Source organism: Apium graveolens, chromosome 2 (assembly GCF_009905375.1).
Source record: "Apium graveolens cultivar Ventura chromosome 2, ASM990537v1, whole genome shotgun sequence".
Classification (NCBI taxonomy): Eukaryota; Viridiplantae; Streptophyta; class Magnoliopsida; order Apiales; family Apiaceae; genus Apium; species Apium graveolens.
The window spans coordinates 137915046-137932670 of NC_133648.1; the positions used below are offsets into that span (position 1 = coordinate 137915046).

Below are 17625 nucleotides of genomic sequence, written 5' to 3' on the forward strand. Positions count from 1 at the left end.
TTCAAGCTTCACAGAGTTCTCTTGTTATATATATATATATATATATATATATATATATATATATATATATATATATCTGGTGGATACATTCAAATCCACCAGAAAGTTTTAAAGACTTGTGTTTTTATTACTTTGTGTTTTGATATATATTTAACTTGTCATTCCGCACTTTGCAAATCAAAACACTGTCTTATATATATTAAGTTAGAACATTTTATAATTCAGAAAAAGTTTTAAGAATTCCATTCAACCCCCTTCTGTAATTCTTGTTGCATTGTTAGGGACTAACATTCTCTATTTAGGACATCGTCTCATATTAAAACTGATGTCTTAAATTTCATAAAAAAAAATTCAATCCACGGCAACCCCAATTCTTTCCCCCCTTAGCAAAAATATTCCCTCTTTATCAAATTTTTTATGTTCCCCGTCTTTCATCTTTCCCTCAGAAAAATTCTCCCTCTCAGACTCTCCCTCTCATCCCTCTCTAATCTCTCTATCTCTCCCCGACTTTCATTTTAAAATTTATTATTGGTCTTCAGCTATCTCTGCTCTCATATTCTCATCCTCAAACCCAAGCTTGCAAACCATAGTTTTTTAGATTGGGTATTTTTTTCAATTAAAACCCTAGTTTTTAAAATTAGGGATTTTATAAAATTGAAACCCTTATTTAATATAATGAGCACTGTATGATTTATAAGTTACTAACTATTTTGATTTCATTTTTGTACAGGATAATTGTTGTTGTGTTTGTGGCATGTTGTATAAGAGAATTGGCACGGGCTTTTGATTCCAACTTGGCTAAACCCCAAGAACAACACACTGAGTCAGCTCAGTTGTTTCAGGTATTGACTCGGTAACTGTTGTGCTTTTGAATGGTTCTTCTTATTTTTGTTATAGTTTGAAGAATTATAGTGCTGGATTTTAATAGTTGTGGTAACATTGCTGATGTTTTTTGAGTTATTTACATTTGAGTTGCAATGATAAAGATCCTCGCAATTAAGTGGAATTTCGATTTCTTTTTAGTAATTATTGTTGAGGGTTCTTTGCTTCTTATCATTATTTGATTCTATTATGAAAATTTAATGGTTATGCTGTTATAATTGATGCATGATGATGCTCTGTTTAATATATGTATTGCAATTTACAGAATAATTTGCAAGATTTTGGGAACTTAGGTGCATTCGGTGGGCCAGGTACTTCGTCGTCGGCAGTCGGAGCTCCGGTAAACAAAGATCAGAAAATGCAATCAGCGGAGCAGCTCGTGCTGGATCTCAGTAATCCTGATGTCAGAGAGAACGCTCTTCTCGAACTCTCTAAGGTTGTTTTACACGCACATCATTTTTATTGTTTGTTTTTAATTCAATTGACGCCTTTTGTGTTTTACGCAATATCAATTTATTGTTAATTAAATTAATATTTCTGTTTTATTCTTTTCTTACTTTTCAATTATTTGATTTTAGTTTTATGAAGAATCTCCTGAAGATGCATACATGAGTCCAAATTGTTTGTTACTTTCCTTTATGAATATTTGTGTTGGAAAAGATTTAAGATTGCTTTTATTGCAGAGGAATCTATGATTATTTTTGGGTTTTTAATCGAGATTTAATATTTAAGGAAGCGTTTCTTCTTGTAAGGGGGACAATCAGTATCTTAGTATTGAATTTTGATATTTTTTGTGATCTATTAAAGCTAGAGCCTGTCTGTTGGATTCCTGGAGGCGGTGGTTTATGTTTCATGTAAGTTTTTAGAATTTATTTATCTTTATTTTATACCTACAGTAGAATTCATTTATAAAATTTCTTTGTTGTGATATAGGTGGTCTACCTGTGTATGTGCAAGTCACTAAACATGATATCCAATATTTGTTCCATGTTTTTGTCACACTGTAATAATTGAAATTACCGGGCACCTGAGTTAAATTAGTTTCATGAACAAAGATTTATAGTTACGAATTGTGTGCATTTTGTCTTTGTATTTACAGGAAATTGTTTCAATTTACCCTGTCTTGTCACCACCAAATTTGACGCCACTACAATCAAACATAGTCTGGAATGCACTAGCGCTTCTCCAAGTAATTTTTTTTCTTTTTGTGACAAATTTATAGCAAAATATTCGGCAAGTGCAACACTAATTTGCAGTTGTGTTAAGAGATGCCTTGATACTATGGACTTCAATTATATTATAACTATTTATAGATTTATCTACAGTTCTACACCAGTTCATTACTCATGTTATTATTTTTGCAGTGTGTGGCTTCCCACCCAAATACGAGAATGTTGTTCCTTAGTGGTAAATATATTTATTTTGTTCTAGTTGTTTCCATTTTGATACAATTACAAACTATTGTTCAGTGACATAAGTCACTTCCTGTAGTTGCAGACTCTGTAGTGTCTTATGATTTTCTAATTCATTTATACTCTATAAATCTAAATTTTTTTAATTCATTTCTAATGTGTAGCAGATGTTGACATCTTATGAATGTTTTGAAAATAAGAGAGACAACTTGTATATATTATTGCTATATATAAGCTACGGTCTCTCAATGTTTCCTTCAACAATTGTCAAACGACCTATAGCTATTTGCCTGCTCATATTAGCTTTACACACACACACATCACATATATATTGTTAGGTCCTGAATTATCATAGAACGGGGAGTTGAATACGATAATTACTAAATTAAAAATTCTTTCGAGTCTTTAGCGGATAAAATATTTAGTGCTCAGTTAGTGGTTTCATGTTCTTGAGATGAATAGTGTTTGGAACAAAAAAAATGAGGAACACAAGATATTCGTGGAAATATATATTCGTATATAAATCCTCGAGGGTGTTGCTACACTCCGGTAAATAAATTAACCGGCTACAATCTAAGAACAATAAAGTTCCTAGCTACTACAAAGATTTACAAATCAAATCCTATACAATAATCTAGCTTTTGTTTGTATTAGGATTTAATTACTGGGTAACGATTATAATGCCCCTAAGAATATACAAGAATTAAATCGGGCATTATAACGTTACTCCGGTGAGAAGTTAAACGGATATTCAAGTAGTTTGAACTCCTCTGTAAATCTCCGCTGCCATTTTCATTACTCTCTTGGGAGAGAAGATGAACAGAAAATAAAATGAATGGCTATCTATCTTCTGCTGCAAAGTGTAGACTTTATCCAATAATTTTGTGGCTGAGAATTGAGGAGCTCTGTGGCGACAGGTACATTCTTTTCTGTGGCGACAAGCTGTGTGGTGGCAAGGAGTGTAGTAGAAGTTGCTGATTATTTTTCTAACTCCCCTGTGGCGACCACAGGGGGTACCAGTACATTTTATACTTAACAAAACAAAAAAAACTTCTCTGGCAATAGGACTTATTTATTCCAAGTACATGTTCATGTACTTAGTTTAAAAACAAGTCACCTTCTGTGGCGACAAGTTTATTAACCAGTACATGTATGTACATGGTTAATCAAAACCAACCTGTACACCTTTTATTTCCTTGTTTATTTTGTTTTTCTTTTCTCTTTTTTTGTTTTCTTTTTCTTTTTTCTATTTAAGTTTAAATTGTAATTAAATTAATTTATAAAATAAACTTAAATATAACTTATATAAATAAACTAATTTAGATTTATAAAATAAACTTATTTAAAATTTATAAGATAAATCATTTTAAGTATATTAAATAAATTATTTTAAAGTTCATTAAATAATTTATTTAATTTAACAATTAAACTTTTAGCTTCGCTAGTCCACTGAGTTGTTGAGCTGTATACCCCGCGCACCTCTTCTCGTACTTTAACATATAAACGTTCAATCCAAGTATGTTCCTCAACTTAAAAATTCTTCTATAAATAATACCCAGATTCCTTTCACGAGCTGTTGACGCCTAGTGTAACGGGTCTGGTTCACAGACGGCTAACCCCGATTCAGGTCTTCGTATTATAGCCTTGATTACATTGTTAAGCTTGCCTAAACTTTATTGCTTCAGACACTGACTGTCAATAAACAAATGTACTTTCACTGGAATCCTTTCTGGTACTTTAGACAACGTCTTCATTAAACTCTGTCTATACCCTGTCTTCAATTCTTCAGATTCCTATGCTTCGAACACTGTCTATCTTCAATCAATGCCAATATACTGAAATCTTCCGGTGGCACTTGTATACTGAATCTTCAACATTTCTGAAACCCTGAAAGTCTTTAACCTTTATTCTTCACTGAGGCATGATCATATTAATGAACTTCTTTCAGTGACCTGTAGACACACTTCAGGCTTTTTTCTAATCTTCTGATTCTTATATTTTCCTTGTCTCCATTCTTCCTGATTTCTTGTGTAGACGTAGTATTATTAATCTGTCATATTCTAGTGTTATCGTGTTGAGTTATCATGTAACTGTTCATACAGCTACGCAGTCTCACTAACAATCTCCCCCTATTTGATTGTTAAACTTAACAAACAAATTAAATAGAGAGGATAACTCAACTAACAACTAGAAAAAGTAATGTACCAGGACTTATAAATAATGCTACTGGTTTTCTGGATCAAATACTGCATTTCCAGATTTCTTGAGTAACTAAAATGAAGGATGCTTGTTCCTCTAGCACTGAACGGATCTTCAAGTCGTTTCATCTTCATTTCCTTGGTTCTTCAAATCTCTGCCAGATAATACTTCTCAGTCTTGAAGTAATCATCAGCAACTTCTTTTGTACAACCACATTTCCTGTTGAGAAGCACATATCTCTCTTGCTTCTCCCCCTATGAGAATCAACTGCTTAAAAGAGATCACCTTCGTTTACCACCTGACCCGTACAATAGGATCCGCAGATAAGAACTGATGGTACTCCCTTTTTGGAAAACAACTTCTCCCCTTATGAAGAATAGTGATGAACCAAACCACTTCTTCTGATGTTGTGTGATGTACATGTGCCTTACCTTTTTCTTTCTCCCTGCTATTTCTCCCCCTTAGTTGAGGAATCCTCCAAACTATTATATAAGCTTATATCTCCCCCTTAGAGAAGGAATGTATACTGTTGTCTGAAGGAGTTCTCATATGTTACTTGGTTGGAAAAGAAATAACAAGTCAGAGTCTGATCAACCATGTCCCTTGAAATTCTGCAAAATGGCTTCACTATTGATCATCTTGTTCACCAATCTTCCCAACTCCTTATACCTCCCCAATGTGAGATCACCAATTGTTACCAATTGTTAGCTCCCAAAGGTCCCGAAGTATTCTAATCTAATCTGTAAATGTTAGGTCCCTAAGAGTTGGGTTCCAATCATAAACAGATTCGAGACCCGAAGTATCAAAAACCATGTTTAAGGATAGGGAATGGGATATGGTGTTTCTGTCTTTCTTCCTCACTGTGAGTGTGTGATTCTGTTTCGTGTACCTCACAAGTGTTTCACTTTTCTCTTCACTCGTGTTTACACTCCTTCTCACAAGTGTATCACTCCTCTCATAGCTCCAAAATTTTATTATACCTGCAAGGAAAATCACCTTAGCCATCCTTAAGGAGGTCGCAGGTGGTGCAATGGGTGTTCGCAAATCCCCATCCTTGTTAGACTCGTCAGATGAATCTGAGTCATAATCTACAAGTTGCTAGTTTCCCTTTTAGGGTTCCAGATTTGAACTCTGGGAAGGTAGACAATAATCCAAAGAATTTAGCATAAAGATCAAAGTTTCCTTCTAATGTTTGTAAAGACATTTCCTTGTGACTCATCAGGTAATATCTGAATCATTTTCAGTAAGTTGTCGATCTGCACCTATGTCAGATCCACTATCCGCAGATGCATCCAGGTTTATTAGTCCTGGGGAGGTAGACACTGACCACTGACATTTGGCTATTGGATCAGTATCCTCTCCTAGGGTAAAGTCTAAGCAATTCTCATTCATATGAAAAGCTCCATAATCTATCTTTATAAGATTATAATCAACAAAATTGTTTATTGATAAATATCCTTAATAAGACTGACTATGTTGCTCATTTCAAATTGTAGTGAATCTATCAGATATAGCAACTCATATAAATTCACTAGAACTTAAAATCTCACAATTATCTTCAACAAAATATTAACAATATATCATTCACTGATACTTGTCAAGTACTTTAGATACCAATAATTATGTTACATCCTATTTTAAATATTAACATAAGATATCAATCAATTAAATACCAATTATCTATCAAAAAGACATCAGCATTCAATTTCATATATCATACAATTGTTAACTCCTAACAACTGTAATATCTCAAACAATATGGATTCGATAAATAAAGCAACATTAACCAATATTGACTTGTTTGCAATCTTAGAAAAATATTCTAAGTTCCATATACTTTGATCCATTGAGTATTGCATCTATTATCAAAGTGTTTAGGAATTTGCAAATAAGTGTAAAAATTATTCTAGGTGAACAACATATGGTTACTTCTAATAAACAAAAATCTTCATTGACCATAGTTGTACTTCAAGAGATATTTTTATACTTTTTATATTAGTATAAGTGACTGAGGATAAACATTGATTACTTAGAGGAGTTCTATATAATGTCACAAATACTAATACTCCACAATTAGTTCATAGTTAAACTCTTAACTAAATATAAGTCAAGAAATCACACAACTAATCATGCTACAATCATATTCTGATTTTAGTTAATTCTTGAGATATAAGCATTGATAAATTCACTAAAACCAAAATCTCATAATTAACTTATAACACATAAGTTACAATCAATATACTAGATATTAATTGTTGACAGTTTTAGTTGTAATCAATCATGCTGCTTATTTATTTTAAGGTAGGTTGAATTATGGAGCAAATAAAAACATTGAATTGCTTCAATTTCCATAATCCAAACTACCCAAAATAAATATTAAATAAATAAATACTAAATATCTATGAGTGAGATACTAGCACCTAAATATTTATAATTATCCTTGAATAATCACCAAAAGGATATAGGACTTATATACATGGCAATCACCATCTGGATAATTAGTAATTTTAGAAATACTTTCTAAGCATATAAAATATTGAGATTTTTATACACATAACTTAGAAAATACTTCAACTTTCAATATTAGTGATTTTAGAAATAAGCATTGATTACTTAGAACAAAAATTCTAAATAATATCACTAACACTAAAAGTATCATAATTATTAATACGTGATACAAATAACTATGCTGCATATTATTTTAATACAATTCAAATTATGAGACTGATGTGGAATGGAATTGTCTACAGTCCTAATTTAAATCAATTAAAATAATATTCAAACTTAACGCTATAACACTTAACTACCACAAATGTAAATGACATTGTAATCATGATAATCAAGATAGTAGCACTAAGTACGAGGTACTGGATTACTAATAAATTCACAAGTCCTTTAAATATTGAAGATTTAATACTTGTGAACTTATATGAAGAATTCCTTACAGATGGGATTTCCAACTAATATGCAACGAATGACATCCCACACTTACAAACCAGTCTTGAAAATTAACTTTAACAAGTGATTTAATAAATGTTTCTGTCAGTAATTCTTTGACTAAAGACATGCTCTCTAAAGTAATGATACTTGGTGTGAAGGTGCCTTGTCATAGAGTGTTCACATAGTTGTTGGATTTGAGGTTGTTTCAGAGAAATCAATCTTCTTCCACGAAGTTGATAGCTTCCTGAGATACTTCTCCTGTCACTTAAGTTGACAGCTTCAGAGATGCTTCTCCTGTCTTTCTTACAACTTGTATTGCCATCATCCTTTTGGTTTACTTGTGCTCCTAAAAGAATTCTTCTTTTGGGTTGCTTGAGCTCCTAAAAGAATTATCCTAATGGCTTGCTTGAAGTAATTCCAAAAAGAATAATAACCATTTCAACATGCTCCTCCATACCTACTCTGCAATTACTTAGCAAATAATCTTGCACAAGTTTTTGTTAGTAGACCAACATATAACATTATCATTATATCAGAGCACATATATAACATTATGTTTGTGCCTAGTGATAAGAGAGTTATTAATATGACGACTCTACTAGTTCATATTAAACTGTAACTTCAGTTAGAGTGTCATACCATGTCCTTGACGATTGCTTGAGTAGTATACTAGTTCATACCAACCTGAAGTGAGCTTGTGAAGAAGAGATATATGTAGTCCAATAGATCTGCAACTATAAAGTCCATGAACTGTTGTGCATTGACTTCCTCTTTTGACTCACCAACCAGAAGTGCACTTGTACACACTTACCAGAGTCCAATTCTAAGTGTAATGTGCATCATATGCCTGATATGTAATAATATCCTCAAGTCTCGTCACTGGTGATTTCAGTTAGATATTGCTTCCTGATAATAACCTAGCATCCAGTTTGGCCTTGTCCCTCGTAACAATGTCATTGTCATCCAGTTTGACTTCTGGTTATCCTTGTACCAACTACAATATTGTCATTTGGTTTGGATACCAGCTTCCCTACAATCTGCTTGCTGACTGATTGAGTTCATCTTGTTTTGCAATCACCCAATCAATCCGGATCTATCAGAGCTTCTGTAACTTTCTCAGTTTCTTCTTCAGATAGAAAACTAGAGAAATAATCATTCACACTCAGTAGCCCTGCTAATCATTAATCCACCATCTGGATCACTTAAGAACTAGACTCTGAGAATAGACTTGATATCAAACCCTTTTTCTTAGCAGATTTGTTCTTGTTGTGTCATCTGAATTTTCAATGTGGTGTTGTATCTAACTAGTTGATCCTTCTTTTGCTCCCCCTAAGCTGTTGCTGGGATTTCCTGAAAATCCTTATCCTTGCTGACTGGCTTTATTGAAATAATGAGTTGTGTTATACACTGCCATTTCACTGCTTGGATATGAATCATCAATACCATTAATTTCCCCTCAACAACTTGGAGCATGGAGTTGTTGAACTGTGCACTTTGACTGTCTATCACCTTATATTGATCAACCACAAGTGCCCTATAGATTGTATACTCCACTGAGTAGCCATGGAAAATATCCTAACTTATCTTAGCTGCAAATGCCAATATCTTCAAACAATTAAAAACAATTTATTGTTTGCTTCTGTAGAACATTCTCTCTATTCACTTTCAAGTTATCCAGTGTTTGCTCCTGTTGGCCATTAACTCATTAGTGATCTTCATGTATACATCCAGATCAAGGCTTCATCTTACATGTTGCAAACTATTTTGACTGCTCCAGCCCTTTGGTATTTAGAAAGTCTTGATTAGCTTGATGTTTCCCTTGTAGCTTTAATCAACTTCTAGTTCTTTCTTTGTACCACTCCATTCTGACACAGAGCTCCCAATGCTAAATATGTCTCTACAGTTGCTTCCAGTTTGATCTCCTGATATGATCAATCACCATCTGTGATGTCTTGTCTTGAGAACGCACGAACAACAACTTTGTTTCATAAGAGTAGTCAACACCATCACTGAGGTATATCTTTACTTTGATTTAATGTTATCTTTGACTTCTCTTTCTGACATGCCTCACATTTATCATCTTCTGAATTCCAGATGAGGCAGTCCTCTCACTAACCCATTTTCACAAAAGAGTTCCTTGTGTTAATATTCAAGGGTGAGAGCTTCGAACTTACTCTTAATCAGAACAAGCTTCTCAATCTTCCTGCTTCAGATGAGACATTAATCCTTCATTGAATTGACATTTTTGTCCTTTGATGCAGAACTGTCTGATAAGAGGATTTGTGCCTTGATTCTCCAGCAAGGAAGTTGCTTCAACTGTTATCAGTGACACCAATGATTAGTTGTTATCAGTGATACCAATTGTTCAATTCATGATGACATCCCTTTATCTGTATAGCTTGTCCCGTAATAAAAACCTTTGCTGCCATCTCCAAAGATTATTGACGGAATAGCTTTTGTCAATCATATTTGATTGTGAGGCTCTTTCTTTGATCATATGCCTTGAGTATTAATTACCAAGAATACATATGAATTAATTGACCTATTATGTCCTGCACTCACAAATGGATTAACAGTTCTTGGTACCCAACTTATCAGTTTGGGTCCAGTTGAATTAGAGATTTTACTATAAATAGAGATAATCAACAGCTGCAACCTTATCATGCTCATTCTTATCTTTGACTGACCATTTTCTCCATTTTAATACCCTTGACAGATTTGTCTTTAGACTAGGGGAAAATGGTTCCAACCTTACACAAGGAGGACTAGCATTCTTTGCCCTATTGTAATTCTAAACATGCTTTTTCTATAATTAATGCAAGTACTAAGAGATGCATTCATAGCATAAAGAATAAGCAAGCATTGTAATAGAAATACATGGCATTCATTCAAAAATATTACACATGAGAAATAAGCAATATAGGCATAATATGGAACAAACAGAATTAACAAATAAATCACTAATTCTATCTAGTCCAATCCTGTTGAAGAATCTCATCTAGCTATCTCAATCCAATTATAAACTAACACATCTTAACAAACAGTTCAGATTAAATGGATAGATCACAATGTAATAGGATACATGAGATAAGCATAAACAAAGGTCTTATATGCTGGAAAAACATATACCTCACTAAAGCAATTAATCATGTTCAACAAAAATTCAAACACATATTTAAGATCATCTAAAGTAACATGCACAAGTTAAACATCAATCCTAGTTACCAGAAAAATAGTCAAGTGAACTAGTTCACTATTATCTATGTGTGATGCTATCATGCTTGTGAGAGTGTTAAGCATTTAAACACTAGGATCTTATCATGCATTGAATATTGAGAATAAAATATTGCAGTGGTTCAAGAAATTGAAACTTGAGATATGTGAGTTGGACCATCTTCAGAGATTGCTATGAAAGCAAGATATTCATGATTCTCGTCAGTTGATCCATCCCAACTCTTTCCCGTGCACTATAAGTTTTGACTGGCTGCTTCCCTAAGAAAGCATTCCACCTTTGTCTCAACTCTTCAACTGAATTCCTACTCATCCTTGTTTGTCAAGCTTCTCGTTCTATTGTAGCAAAACCCCTGATAGTTACTTGACACATATGTCTTGTCATACCTGTAGCTATCAAATCTTGTTTGTGTCTCATTCTCAATCTTGTAACACCCCTTGGACTAAATCTGTAAGAATCTCTGCTTCTGAATAGATAAGCTTGATCCTTGGATATAGCTTATGTATTCCTTGTGAATCTGATACGACCAAACTTCGCTGACATGTGAAACACTGCCCTGACGTCCATTCCCTCAAGTACTTCTACCTGAGCTTCTTCTGATTCAGCTATCAGTAACTCTTACATTTTGTCCTGAGGTTCCAACTATACTACATGTAACTGAGATATTTGTTTATCCCCGCTATTCTCTCTAACCTCCACAATTCCTGCCTGTATGATCTCATTGATTCCCGAATAAATGTAGCATTGGTACAAACCACTGTGAGACTGTATAATCTGGAATCATATAGTTGTCTTAAAATCTCTGAGAAAAACTGTATCCGTAGAAATTTCATTCATTCCCTACTTCGAAAAACCCATGGTATCCTATGGAGTAAGCCTTTGAGGAAGATCCACAATTTTCGTCTATAGGTCTTGAAATCAGTTCCATTGGAGTAAGAAAACCATTATTTATAATTTTCGTCTGAATAACACATGGTCTTCGTTTTCTTCGAAAGATTAAAATCCACTTTAAAAGCTTGGAGGAATCCTGAGTCTATCAATCCTTGAGTATCTCCTTAATTTAATATTTAAGAAAAATTTAAATTTCTAATATTTAAATTTTCTTAGAAAATAAATTAATCAAAAATAAATATTTACGTAAAATTTAATTTTCAAGAATTTTGAATTTTCTTAAAAATTAAATAAAATGTAAATTATTATTTAAGAAAAAATTAAATTTAAGAAATTTAAATTTATTTAATTTTCTTAGAAAATAAATTAATCAAAAATAAATATTTACATAAAATCTAATTTTCAAGAATTTCGAGTTTTCTTAAAAATTAAATAAAAAGTAAATTAGTATTTAAGAAAAATTTAAATTTAAGAAATTTAAATTTAACAGAAAAATAAATAAATCAGAAATATAAAATTATGGGAGAAAAAAAATTAACAAGAGGTGACTCAGGCAGCTCCTATGGCGATCAGATACAGCTAAGGTCACAATAGAATTTATTATTATTCTATGGCGACTACTAATTTGCTGAGCAGTATTTTTGTATGGCGACTAGGAGCAGAAGGTCGCAACACATGACTGCCTTAGAATTATTAAAATTCTGTGGCGATATTACCATGTGCGGCGACAAAAACATTCAGTTTTCCTGCACGTCTATCGCGTGACTGGCCTGGAGGTACCTTTCCGCGCGTGTGTAGTCGTGCGCGTGTGAGTTCCCGTCGAGCCAACTTCTTTTTCTGCGCGTGACTTAGAAAATGGAAGTGGCAGGATCTGAATTGCTAAGTCTTCCTTTTGTTTGTAACGCTTACAAATCAGGAGTTGATAACCTGAAGCTTTTCGAAGTCAAATGTACATGTTGATTGAAAAGAAAATGGCAGCTTAAAGAATTAACCAAACTGGCAGCTAGAAAATGAAAAAAAAATTAGATTAAAAGCTTAAATTACTAAAATTTAAATAGTAAATTAATTTAATTAAATTTATAAAATAAATTTATTTAAATTAAGTTCATAAATAAACTTATTTAAATTAAATTTATAAAATAAATTTTTTAAATCAATTTTACTAAATAAAATTATGTAAATGAAAAATTAATAAAATAAATTATTTTTACGGATCATGATTTGTGTATCAATCAGTCAGCTCTAATACCAATTGTTAGGTCCCGAATTATCGTAGAAAGGGGGGTTGAATACAATAATTACTAAATTAAAAATTCTTTCGAATCTTTAGCGGATAAAATATTTATTGCTCGGTTAGTGGTTTCGTGTTCTTGAGAGGAATAGTGTTTGGAACGATAAAAATGAGGAACACAAGATATTCGGGGAAATATATATTCGTATATAAATCCTCGAGGGTGTTGCTACACTCCGGTAAATAAATTAACCGGCTACAATCTAAGAACAATAAAGTTATTAGCTACTGCAAAGATTTACAAATCAAATCCTATACAATAATCTAGCTTTTGTTTGTATTAGGATTTAATTACCGGGTAACGATTATAATGCCCCTAAGAATATACAAGAATTAAATCGGGCATTATAACGTTACTCTGGTGAAAAGTTAAACAGATATTCAAGTAGCTTGAACTCCTATGTAAATCTCCGCTGCAATTTTCATTACTCTCTTGGGAGAGAAGATCAACAGAAAATAAAATGAATGGCTATCTAACTTCTGCTACAAAGTGTAGACTTTATCCAATAATTTTGTGGCTGGGAATTGAGGAGCTCTGTGGCGACAGGTACATTATTTTCTGTGACGACAAGTTGTGTGGTGATAAGGAGTGCAGGAGGAGTTGCTGATTGTTTTTCTAACTCCCCTGTGGCGACCACAGGGGGTACTAGTACATTTTATACTTAACAAAACAAAGAAAACTTCCCTGGCAACAAGACTTATTTATTCCAAGTACATGTTCATGTACTTAGTTAAAAAATAAGTCACCTTTTGTGGTGACAAGTTTATTAACCAGTACATGTATGTACATGGTTAATCAAAACCAACCTGTACACTTTTTATTTCCTTGTTTATTTTGTTTTTCTTTTCTCTTTTTTTTTTGTTTTCTTTTTCCTTTTTCTATTTAAGTTTAAATTGTAATTAAATTAATTTATAAAATAAACTTAAATATAACTTATATAAATAAACTAATTTAGATTTATAAAATAAACTTATTTAAAGTTTATAAGATAAATCATTTTAAGTTTATTAAATAAATTATTTTAAAGTCCATTAAATAATTTATTTAATTTAACAAATAAACTTTTAGCTTCGCCAGTCCCCTGAGCTGTTGAGCTGTATAACCCGCGCACCTCTTCTCGTACTTTAACATATAAATGTTCAATCCAAGTACGTTCCTCAACTTAACAATTCTTCTATAAATAATACCCAGATTCCTTTCACGAGCTGTTGACGCCTAGTGCAACTGGTCTGGTTCACAGACGACTAACCCCGATTCAGGTCTTCGTATTATAGCCTTGATTACATTGTTAAGCTTGCCTCAACTTTATTGCTTCAGACACTGATTGTCAATACACAACTGTACTTTCACTGAAATCCTTTCTGATACTTTAGACAATGTCTTCATTAAACTCTGTCTATACATTGTCTTCAATTCTTCAGATTCCTATACTTCGAACACTGTCTATCTTCAATCAATGCCAATACACTGAAATCTTCCGGTGGCACTTGTATATTGAATCTTCAACATTTCTGAAACCCTGAAAGTCTTTAACTTTTGTTCTTCACTGAGACAAGATCATATTAATGAACTTCTTTCAGTGACCTGTAGACAGACTTCAGGCTTTCTTCTAATATTTTGATTCTTGTATTTGCCTTGTCTTCATTCTTCCTGATTTCTTGTGTAGACATAGTATTATTAACCTGTCATGTTCTAGTGTTGTTATCGTGTTGAGTTATCGCGTAACTGTTCATAAAGCTACGCAGTCTCACCAACATATATATATATATATATATATATATATATATCTGTGTGTGTGTGTATCTTAGTAGGTTTAGGAGCTGGATTCTGGATCTTATTATACACATTAATGACTAGATCAATGTGAATATTTCCATAGCTCAAAGTCAAAAGATCATTTTAGAAAACCAAAAGACAAAAGAAAATGAAATATCAATTATGGAATAGAAAAAGATAAAAGCAGTAATCATGATAATTTCTAATTTATTATATTTTATCTGCTTCTGCAAAAATTGATTCTTGCGAAATTGTTTGTGGTTAAGCCTAAATTTTGGCGGATTGCTGCTTTCTTCTTATGCAAAAGTGAATAATTGGTCCACGGCAACCGGAAGATATGTAGAGTCTTTATGTTTCTATCAGGTTATGTTCAAATGATGACATAATTAGCTTAATAACATATGCATATTATGTGCAAGACTAACAAACATTTACTTGTTTGCAGCTCATATTCCTCTATATCTGTATCCTTTTCTCAATGCTACTAGCAAATCAAGGCCATTTGAATACCTAAGGCTTACTAGTGTGGGGGTGATCGGTGCCCTGGTAAAGGTAATATATTTTTCTTTACATTTGCATAACACACACGTCCACTATGTTTAACTTGAATCGTAAACATTTTATTCAGGTGGATGATGCTGAAGTTATAAGATTCCTGTTATCCACTAAAATTATTCCGTTGTGCTTGCGTACGATGAAAATGGGGAGTGAATTATCTAAAACAGTTGAGTCTTTCCTCAATGCTATATATATTTGACAGATGTATGTCAATGTCAGGTGGCCACATTCATAATGCAAAAAATTTTATTAGATGATGTTGGCCTGGATTACATCTGTACAACTGCAGAGTGATTTTTTATTGTGGGTCGCGTTCTGGAAAACATGGTTGCTGCTCTTGTTGAACAACCATCATCACGGCTGTTGAAGCATATTATTCGCTACTAATTGCGCTTATCAGATAATTCAAGGTAAATCATATGCTATCCACTTTCTTAACCTATATTGGGCTTCTCGTGTTGCAACATTCATAATTTACAGATGTCTATATCTTATTATCTGTCGTGCAGGGCTTGTGATGCTTTGAGAAGTTGCCTGCCAGATATGCTGAGAGATTCTACATTTAGCAGCTGCCTGATGGTAAGTACTTTTCAGAAGCTGTTATTATCAAAGGAATTCTTGTAATGGTTCATGTGTAATCAGTGATGCTGTCCAAATATATTAGAGAAAACTTTACCTGGCCCACCGAATGCAAGATTTTGAGAACTTAGGAATTTGCATGATGGTTATTGTTGAGTGTTTGATGTGTATATGTAGTTGGTGGAGAATTTAGGTGATGTGATTGAGAACAGGAGTCGCGATCAGCATTCCGTTGCTCTAGTTTGTGTTCTGTTATTTTTGCGGATATCGAAATGCTATTTTTTGGTTACGTAATTGTATTTGATTTATGAATTGTTTGGTTAAATGGGAAAGGTCAACGAATTAAACAACCATTTTGAGAAGTGCCAGCAGCTTTTGAACTCCATTTCTGGGTCTATCAACGAATCGGTAGTTACTTGCTTAGTGATTTTGCTTTTGACCTATAAATTTTGTTCTTTCGCCTTGCTACTATTTTTATACGGCTCTGGCATTATCTTTGGTCAGAACAAGTTTTTCTTTTGTTAGTTTCTCAGCCAATAATGGCTTACGTATTATATATTCTTGACTGGTTTGTTGATATGAATTACGCATATGTTAAAAGGGATTCAATCATGTGATCTATGTTCTGCAAGATTTTGAATTTGTATTTTTGCTGCTTGCATTTGTTTGAGTTGACTACAGTCGAAATTTAATTTAGCTGATGAGATGTTTATTGTTTACGTCTTCTGGTCATTGGATAGTTTTCTTTACAGCTGATAATTTGGTGGGGGCTGACATCTAAAGTTTTTGAGAGCAACTTGGTCACCGATTATGGGCTTGCGGAGTTGAAAAAATGGCAATAAAGCTGATAGTTAATGAAGTTGGTGATTGCTAGTATATAAAGTTGGTGAGTGCTAGTATATTTCATAGTTGTTCAAACACTGATATGCTCATCAGTTGCTTTGTAGTTTAGTTTTATGTTTTCTCATCAGGTTCTGATTACATAGGTAGAGCATTTTGAGCATTGGGTCCGGATAAAAAATTCAAAATTATGCGACAAAACACAATAAATGTATATGGTGCAGTTGTAGATGACTTTGGTCTGGAAATAGTTCGGGACAAGTTGATGGAAGAATTTATTCGTCCCATTTCTAAAAGTAATAAGTTTGGGCTAATATTTAGTTAGGTTTAAATGTGTTAGTTTTAGTCGTATAGTTTTACAGATCAATGTGTTGACAATTTGGTTATGACATAATAGTATGGAAGTTATAATTATTTTAATGTTATGAGAATGATATCATTCAATTTCTGTTGTTAGTAACGAATTCAGTTTTAGTTATACTTTTGGAGCAAAAGTAATTTGGTTATTTTAGTATATAAGTAGTGTAACACCTAAAAATAAAAATATTCATCACTTTTACTGTGTTAAATTTGATGTTTAAGAAACAAATACAAATCAGTTTTTATAACAAAATCAATGTCTTTAGGCACATTGACATCGTCCAAAACTGATGTCTAACATCTTAATCAATATCTTTTTTTAAGAATAAAACCGATGTTTATATAGACAAAGACATCAGGCAAAAGTGATGTCTAAGAAGCACAAATACATCATTTTTTTGGAAAAATATCGATGTCTTGAAGAAAATAGACATCATCCAAAACCGATGTCTAATACACCTTTGGACATCAGTTTTTTTTAAAAAAACAATGTCTAAAAGCTCAAAGACATCGCTTTTAGGCGATGTTTAAGGTTTATAGAAACATCACTATTATTTTAAAAACCGATGTCTAAGCCTTTTTTTGTTATGTTAGTAGTTGTTCAATGTCATATATTTAATATAATTATAATATAAAAATAATTATGTTTAACATATTTTGTAAA

General features: G+C 32.7%; 1 pseudogene; it reads left to right on the plus strand.

Moving 5' to 3' along the window:
• Window positions 1-1179: 1179 nt before the first annotated feature.
• On the plus strand, window positions 1180-16603 carry LOC141693682 (uncharacterized; annotated as a pseudogene).
• Window positions 16604-17625: the final 1022 nt, after the last annotated feature.